The sequence below is a fragment of the Mustela nivalis genome, assembly GCF_964662115.1.
Source record: "Mustela nivalis genome assembly, chromosome: 2".
NCBI classification, from domain to species: domain Eukaryota; kingdom Metazoa; phylum Chordata; class Mammalia; order Carnivora; family Mustelidae; genus Mustela; species Mustela nivalis.
In genome coordinates, this window is record NC_139021.1 from 45,093,661 (window position 1) to 45,102,151 (window position 8,491).

An 8,491-nucleotide genomic window follows, 5' to 3' on the forward strand; every position below is an offset into this window, starting at 1 on the left:
CTCAACAAGATCCTAGCAAACAGGATCCAACAGCACATTAAAAAGATTTTCCACCATGACCAGGTGGGATTCATCCCTGGGCTACAAGGATGGTTCAACATACGCAAATCAATCAATGTGATAGAACAAATTAATAAGAGAAGAGAGAACCACATGGTCTTCTCAATTAATGCAGAAAAAGCATTTGACAAAATCCAGCATCTGTTCCTGATTAAAACGCTTCAAAGTATAGGGATAGAGGGAACATTCCTGAACTTGATCAAATCTATCTATGAAAGACCCACAGCAAATATCATCCTCAATGGGAAAAAACTTGCAGCCTTCCTGTTGAGATCAGGAACACCACAAGGATGCCCACTCTCACCACTCTTGTTCAACATAGTATTAGAAGTCCTAGCAACAGCAATCAGACAACAAAGAGAAATAAAAGGTATCCAAATTGGTAATGAAGAAGTCAAACTCTCTCTCTTCGCAGATGACATGATTCTTTATACGGAAAACCCAAAAGACTCCACCCCCAAACTATTAGAACTCATACAACAATTCAGCAATGTGGCAGGATACAAAGTCAATGTACAGAAATCAGTGGCTTTCTTATACACTAATAATGAAAATACAGAAAGGGAAATCAGAGAATCGATTCCATTTACTATAGCACCAAGAACCATAAGATGCCTGGGAATAAACCTAACCAAAGAGGTAAAGGATCTGTACTTGAGGAACTACAGAACACTCATGAAAGAAATTGAAGAAGACACAAAAAGATGGAAGACCATTCCATGCTCTTGGATCGGAAGAATAAACATTGTTAAAATGTCTATACTGCCTAGAGCAATCTATACTTTTAATGCCATTCCGATCAAAATTCCACCGGTATTCTTCAAAGAGCTGGAGTAAATAATCCAAAAATTTGTATGGAATCAGAAGAGACCCTGAATCGCTAAGGAAATGTTGAAAACAAAAATAAAACGGGGGACATCACGTTACCTGATTTCAAACTTTACTACAAAGCTGTGATCACCAAGACAGCATGGTACTGGCATAAAAACAGACACATAGACCAGTGGAACAGAGTAGAGAGCCCAGATATGGACCCTCAACTCTATGGTCAAATAATCTACGACAAAACAGGAAAAAATATACAGTGGAAAAAAGACAGTCTCTTCAATAAATGGTGCTGGGAAAACTGGGCAGCTTTATGTAGAAGAATGAAACTCGACCATTCTCTTACACCGTACACAAAGATAAACTCAAAATGGATAAAAGACCTCAATGTGAGACAGGAATCCATCAGAATCCTAGAGGAGAACATAGGCAGTAATCTCTTCGATATCAGCCACAGCAACTCCTTTCAAGATATGTCTCCAAAAGCAAAGGAAACAAAAGCGAAAATGAACTGTTGGAGCTTCATCAAAATCAAAACCTTCTGCACAGCAAAGGAAACAATCAAGAAAACAAAGAGGCAACCCACGGAATGGGAGAACACATTTGCAAATGACAGTACAGACAAAAGGTTGATATCCAGGATCTATTGAGAACTTCTCAAATTCAACACACACAAAACAGACAATCATATCAAAAAATGGGCAGAAGATATGGACAGACACTTCTCCAATGAAGACATACAAATGGCTATCAGACACATGAAAAAATGTTCATCATCACTAGCCATCAGGGAGATTCAAATTAAAACCACATTGAGATATCACCTTACACCAGTTAGAATGGCCAAAATTAGCAAGACAGGAAACAACGTGTGTTGGTGGGGATGTGGAGAAAGGGGAGCCCTATTCCACTGTTGGTGGGAATGCAAGTTGGTGCAGCCTCTTTGGAGAACAGTGTGGAGGTTCCTCAAGTAATTAAAAATAGAACTTCCCTATGACCCTTCCATTGCACTCCTGGGTATTTACCCCAAAGATACAGATGGTAGTGAAAAGAAGGGCCATCTGTACCCCAATGTTTATAGCAGCAATGGCCACGGTCACCAAACTGTGGAAAGAACCAAGATGCCCTTCAACGGATGAATGGATAAGGAAGATGTGGTCCATATACACTATGGAATATTATGCCTCCATCAGAAAGAATGAATACCCAACTTTTGTAGCAACATGGACGAGACTGGAAGAGATTATGCTGAGTGAAATAAGTCAAGCGGAGAGAGTCAATTATCATATGGTTTCACTTATTTGTGGAGCATAACAAATAGCATGGAGGACATGGGGAGATAGAGAGGAGAAGGAAGTTGGGAGAAATTGGAAGGGGAGGTGAATCATGAGAGACTATGGACTCTGAAAAACAATCTGAGGGTTTTGAAAGGGAGGGGGGTGGGAGGTCAGGGTACCATGTGGTGGGTATTATAGAGGGCACGGATTGCATGGAGCACTGGGTGTGGTACAAAAACAATGAATACTGTTATGCTGAAAAGATAGAAAGAAAGAAAGAAAGAATTCCTGGGTCTTAGGTAGATAGAAATAACTGGGGTTGGGAGCTGGTGTCTAGTTTACTTCTGATGGGTTTCTGTCCAAGCCTTCTTGAAATCTTGAAAATGGTTAGCATTCTGTGCCACGTTTGGGCTCTAGGATCTTTAAAAAATCTTCCCACCGTGTTGTTTTGTGATTGGTACCAGGCTTCCATAGATTATTTCATCGGAGGTGCAGTTGCATTTTGAGGACCCTTGTCTTGGAGCTGGTCTTTGTATGTATACCTAGGTCTAAGTAAGTCATCAGGTATAAGGTATCAGGGTCTTTACTTGAGGGATCTGGGAAAACAGGAGTATAAAAATATGAACAGAAGTGTAACCTTGGTGAACTTACTTTGGATTTTGCAATTAGGAAATGTAATCTTGGTAGACCTGTAAAGTTTGTATTCTATCGTGTTTTATTTTGAATAACATGGATAGATGGGTTAGGCCATTATACTTTCTGTCCCAAATATGGTCTATGTCTTGCTGTCCAATATGGTAGCCATTAGCCACACATGGCTATTTAAATTTAAATTAAGATTCAGTAAAATTGAAAAAAAAATCAGTTCCTCATTTGCACTAGTTGCATTTCAATAGGGGCCACCATATTGGACACCATGTGTATTGAACATTTCCATCATTACAGAATGTTTTATTGAATACTGCTGATGATCAGTTATCTGAGATCATCAATTTACAACTGATGCATTTAAAATTTTTTCCTTTTTTTGGGCATCTACTAATACACAATACCATGTTTTATAAGTAGCAAAAACCTGTTTATCAGATTCCAGGCAGTGGAGTTAATCTTTATAATTTCTTTGTGTTCACTTTTTGATATCATTTTTGTGTCATTTCTGAATAATTTGTATTTATAAATTCCATTAAAAGCTAAAAGTATGGGTAGATATCACTGGTGCTTGCTTATATTTATAAAATGACTATTTATAATGTCACAGATATATTAGGAAGGAAAAGTCATTTATATGGAAATAGGGTAGATGTAGGTAGAAGTAGGATAGATGTAGTCAACTTTTGATTGGTTTTATTTCAATGGCCAAAATGGATTCTCCAAAGGAGTTTTTAAATTTGTTTTGTTTCCTTTCATTTTAACTGAAAGAATAGGTTTTAGGACACTGACCAAAATTTTGTTGTCATTTTGTGCACAGATTTCAGAAACCTGTAGCATAGAAGCAGTCTTCAAACCAAGGCCAGTGAAATTTGAGGCTGCCAGCACCACCTCTGTATATTTAAATATTAGTTTTCCCATTTCTGGGATATCCCATACCTGCATTCAGAGTAGACTCATGGGAGTTTCAGAGGTCATTTAGTATTAAATGTTTCATATGTACAACTTGAAGTGCTGAGTGACTTGCCCAAGAGGCATAGATGCTCAGGATCAGAGCCAGAACATGAACTCACATATAGAGACTTGTCACCTGGGGCTTTCCTCTGATTTGGTACTCATGCTTGGTACAGACTCTGTACCACACCTGGTTCCATGGTAAGAGTATTCTTGGACTGCTTTTGATATCACAACAGTTAAAAATTATTTGGCTCCTCATATTCATGTACTTTTGAGTAAAGTGAAGAGGAGAAAAACAGAACCACTTAAAAAATCCAATAAGTGATTGACCATGGGGCTAGATATTTGGATTGCTGTCTTCTTCTCAACCCGAGCCAGGCCCACACACAAGCAACCATGTCTAAGGGACCTGCAGTTGGCATTGATCTTGGCACCACCTACTCCTGCGTGGGTGTCTTCCAGCACGGGAAAGTGGAAATAATTGCTAATGATCAGGGAAACCAGACCACCCCAAGTTATGTCTCCTTCACAGACACCGAACAATTGATCAGTGATGCTGCAAAGAACCAAGTTGTGATGAACCCCACCAACACAGTTTTTTTTATGCCAAAGGCCTAATTGGACGGAGATTTGATGATGCTGTTGTCCAGTCTGATATGAAGCTTTGGCCTTTCATGGTGGTGAATGATGCTGGAAGGCCCAAGGTCCAAGTAGAATACAAGGCAGAGACAAAAAGCTTTGATCCAGAGGAGGTGTCTTCTATGGTTGTAACGAAAATGAAGGAAATCGCAGAGGCTTATCTTGGGAAGACCGTTACCAATGCAGTTGTCACAGTACTTGCATACTTCAATGATTCTCAGCATCAGGCTGCCAAAGATGCTGGAACTATTGCTGGTCTCAATGTACTTCGAATCATCAATGAGCCAACTGCTGCTGCTATTGCTTATGGCTTAGACAAAAATGTTGGAGCTGAAAGGAATGTGCTGATCTTTGACTTAAGAGGTGGCACTTTTGATGTGTCAATCCTTTCTATTGAAGATGGGATCTTTGAGGTTAAGTCCACAGCTGGAAACACCCACTTAGGTGGAGAAGACTTTAACAACCGAATGGTCAACCATTTTATTGCAGAGTTCAAGTGCAAGCATAAGAAAGATATCAGTGAAAACAAGAGGGCAGTTCATCGCCTCCGTACTGCTTGTGAATGTGCTAAGTGTACACTTTCTTCCAGCACCCAGGCCAGTATTGAGATTGATTCTCTGTATGAAGGAATTGACTTCTATACCTCTATCACTCATGCCCGGTTTGAAGAATTAAATGCTGACCTGTTCCGTGGCACCCTGGACCCTGTAGAGAAAGCCCTTTCGGATGCCAAGTTAGACAAGTCTCAGATCCATGATATTGTCCTGGTGGGTGGTTCTACCCATATGGCCAAGATTCAGAAACTTCTTCAAGATTTCTTCAATGGAAAAGAACTGAATAAGAGCATCAACCCTGATGAGGCTGTTGCTTATGTTGCAGCTGTCCAGGCAGCCATCCTTTCTGGAGACAAATCTGAAAATGTTCAAGATTTGCTACTGTTGGATGTCACTCCACTTTCTCTTGGCATTGAAACTGCTGGAGGAATCATGACTGTTCTCATCAAGCGTAATACTATCATTCCTACCAAACAGACACAGACCTTCACTACCTACTCTGACAACCAGCCTGGTGTGCTTATTCAGGTGTATGAAGGTGAGCGTGCCATGACCAAGGAAAACAATCTACTTGGAAAGTTTGAACTCACAGGCATACCTCCTGCTCCTCGTGGTGTCCCTCAGATTGAGGTCACTTTCGATATTGATGCTAATGTTATCCTCAATGTCTCTGCCGTGGATAAGAGCACAGAAAAGAGAACAAGATTACCATCACTAATGACAAGGGCCGCTTGAGCAAGGAAGATATTGAGCGCAAGGTCCAGGAAGCTGAGAAGTACAAAGCTGAAGATGAGAAACAGCGGGACAAGGTGTCTTCCAAGAATTCACTTGAGTCTTATGCATTCAACATGAAAGCAACTGTTGAAGACGAAAAACTTCAGGGCAAGATAAATGATGAAAACAAACAGAAGATTCTTGACAAGTGCAATGAAATCATCAACTGGCTTGATAAGAACCAGACTGCAGAGAAGGAAGAATTTGAACACCATCAGAAAGAGTTGGAGAAAGTCTGCAATCCCATCATCACCAAGCTGTACCAGAGTGCAGGGGGCATGCCAGGAGGAATGCCTGGAGGCTTCCCTGGTGGTGGAGCTCCTCCCTCTGGTGGTGCCTCCTCTGGGCCCATCATTGAAGAGGTTGACTAAACCAATCTGAGAATAAATAGGTTGGGCATTGTTCCACACACAATATTCAAAGGACCCAAATTTGTAGCAAATTCCATGGCAGTTGTAATGTTGAGCTGCTATAGCAAAAGAACTGGGCATTCTTTTTTTCTTTTTTAAAAAATTTATTTATTTTTTTTTATAAACATATAATATATTTTTATCCCCAGAGGTACAGGTCTGTGAATTGCCCGGTTTACACACTTCACAGCACTCACCAAAGCACAGCACTCCCCAATGTCCATAACCCCACCCCCCTTCTCCCAACCCCCCTCCCCCCAGCAACCCTCAGTTTGTTTTGTGAGATTAAGAGTCACTTATGGTTTGTCTCCCTCCCAATCCCATCTTGTTTCATTTATTCTTCTCCTACCCCCAGAACTGGGCATTCTTGATACTTGAATATGGAATATGTGCACAGGGAAAGTAAATAAACATTGAACTTTATAAGCACTATATTGTTAAGTGGAAAATGCAATGTCTTAAATAAAACTGTATTTAAAATTGGCACCACAAAAAAAATACAATAAGTAATACATTAAATCTGAAAGTAAACTTTATATACATACATTCTAAGATAAACATCTAAACATTTCCTGGTCTTAAATGTATTTCTACTGATACTCATGACAAACTGTTAAAGAAAACAGGCAAAAGGCAGATATATGATAAGATTCATTTTTAGTAAGATATGTATTATATAAGACATAGACTAGAATATATATTTCAAAGTATTAATAATGTCTATGTCTCCATGATAGGATTATGGGTGATTAAAATTTCTTTTCATTATCTGCCTTCTCTTCAAGTTCTCTTATGAATATGAGTTTCTGGTATAATAAAAAAATATTTTAATATAAATTCCATTATCCAGGATTGAATAAATATTATACTTTAATAATTAAAGTTTTAAAAACAAATTATAATATTTTAAGAATAGGGGAAATTTTAAGGAGATTGAATTCAAGATTTTTATTTTTATAGAGGGTAGACTTTAAAAAGATGATTAAATAGTTATGAATAATACCTTATCTCCTACTGTCCTACTAGTTTAAAGCATTTACATATATTTAGATCATAATTTCTAAAAATATCTTAGGAAGGTTAATATTCTATAACAAATATGAATGGAATTTACTTAATTAAAACTTTCTTGGCTCCTTATTTAATCTTCTAGTATTAAAAAAAAATCCAGGAGCTTTATCTTAAACATCTCCTTACAGTGTAATTATCTTTTATTTTAAAATATATATATTTTTATGGATTTTATCTATTTGACAGAGAGAGAGAAATCATAAGTAGGCAGAGAGGCAGGCATAGAGAGAGAGAGAGGAGGAAGCAGGCTCCCCACGGAGCAGAGAGCCCGACATGGGGCTCGATCCCAGAACCCTGGGATCATGACCTGAGCCAAAGGCAGAGGCTTTAACCCACTGAGCCACCCAGGCGCCCTATAATTATCTTTTGAATACAAATCATATCCAATAACTTCTGCCTTCCCCTCTTAGGATTCACTTATTTCTATGTACAATGCACTTAATATACCATATGCATTAATATCCATCAGTTATTTGTTTTGTATAATTTAACCCTTAAATTGAACCATTAGATAATTTGAATATACAGTACTGCCTAGTTCATTCTACTTTGGCGTTAAGTTTTCTGGGCCTGCGACCTATATGATATTATTTTACACCAACCACGATTTTAATAACTCAGTAGGCCCTGGACAAGTACTTGATGTAGTGAGTATTTGGCACTCTGACTCTGAAGCACTGAATAGTCAGATGAGAGGAAAAGATTTTCCTTGACTTGATCCTCTTTCCACTGGGTCTCAGCTCTGCCACAAAGTCAATTAGCAAAGACCCTTTGGTAATGGTAAGCTCTTAAGTAGGATTTAAAAGTACATTAAAAAAAATTCCCATCATGAAATATTGGATATTCCCCTACTCAAGACTTAGTAGAAAGCAGACAACTACATAGAATGATCTTTGCCTTTAGAAAAAATATGGTTAAGTGAACCAAATGTGGCAACTTCTGTGATAGGGAGATAGAGGCTTGGTGGGGCATGGTGTGGAAGACATACACAAAGGTCTTGCCTCCCCACCTCTCCCTTCTGACACAGTCCTCTCTGTTTCCTATCCAGTACTTCTTCCTTTCTATCTTTTCTTTCTGATCTGAACAGTACAGGTCTCAGCAGGGTAGGGCAGGGGGAAATAGACCAGGAAAGGAAAAGTACAAGATTGGACAGAAAATGCAGGTGTTTGAATGGTGGATCTGAGAGCTGTTTTGGTGTAATTTCTGTTCACACAGAAAGGGAATTAGAATCCTAGGAGGAAAGGGAAATGCCCTTCCTTCTTTCACCTCATCTCAA

At 38.9% G+C, this 8,491-nt stretch overlaps 1 pseudogene across 1 annotated transcript; it reads left to right on the forward strand.

Moving 5' to 3' along the window:
- Positions 1-4,106: 4,106 nt before the first annotated feature.
- LOC309859107 (heat shock cognate 71 kDa protein pseudogene) lies at positions 4,107-6,223 on the forward strand (annotated as a pseudogene). Its single transcript has one exon. The product of its transcript is annotated as a heat shock cognate 71 kDa protein pseudogene (transcript).
- The last annotated feature ends 2,268 nt before the right edge of the window (positions 6,224-8,491 follow it).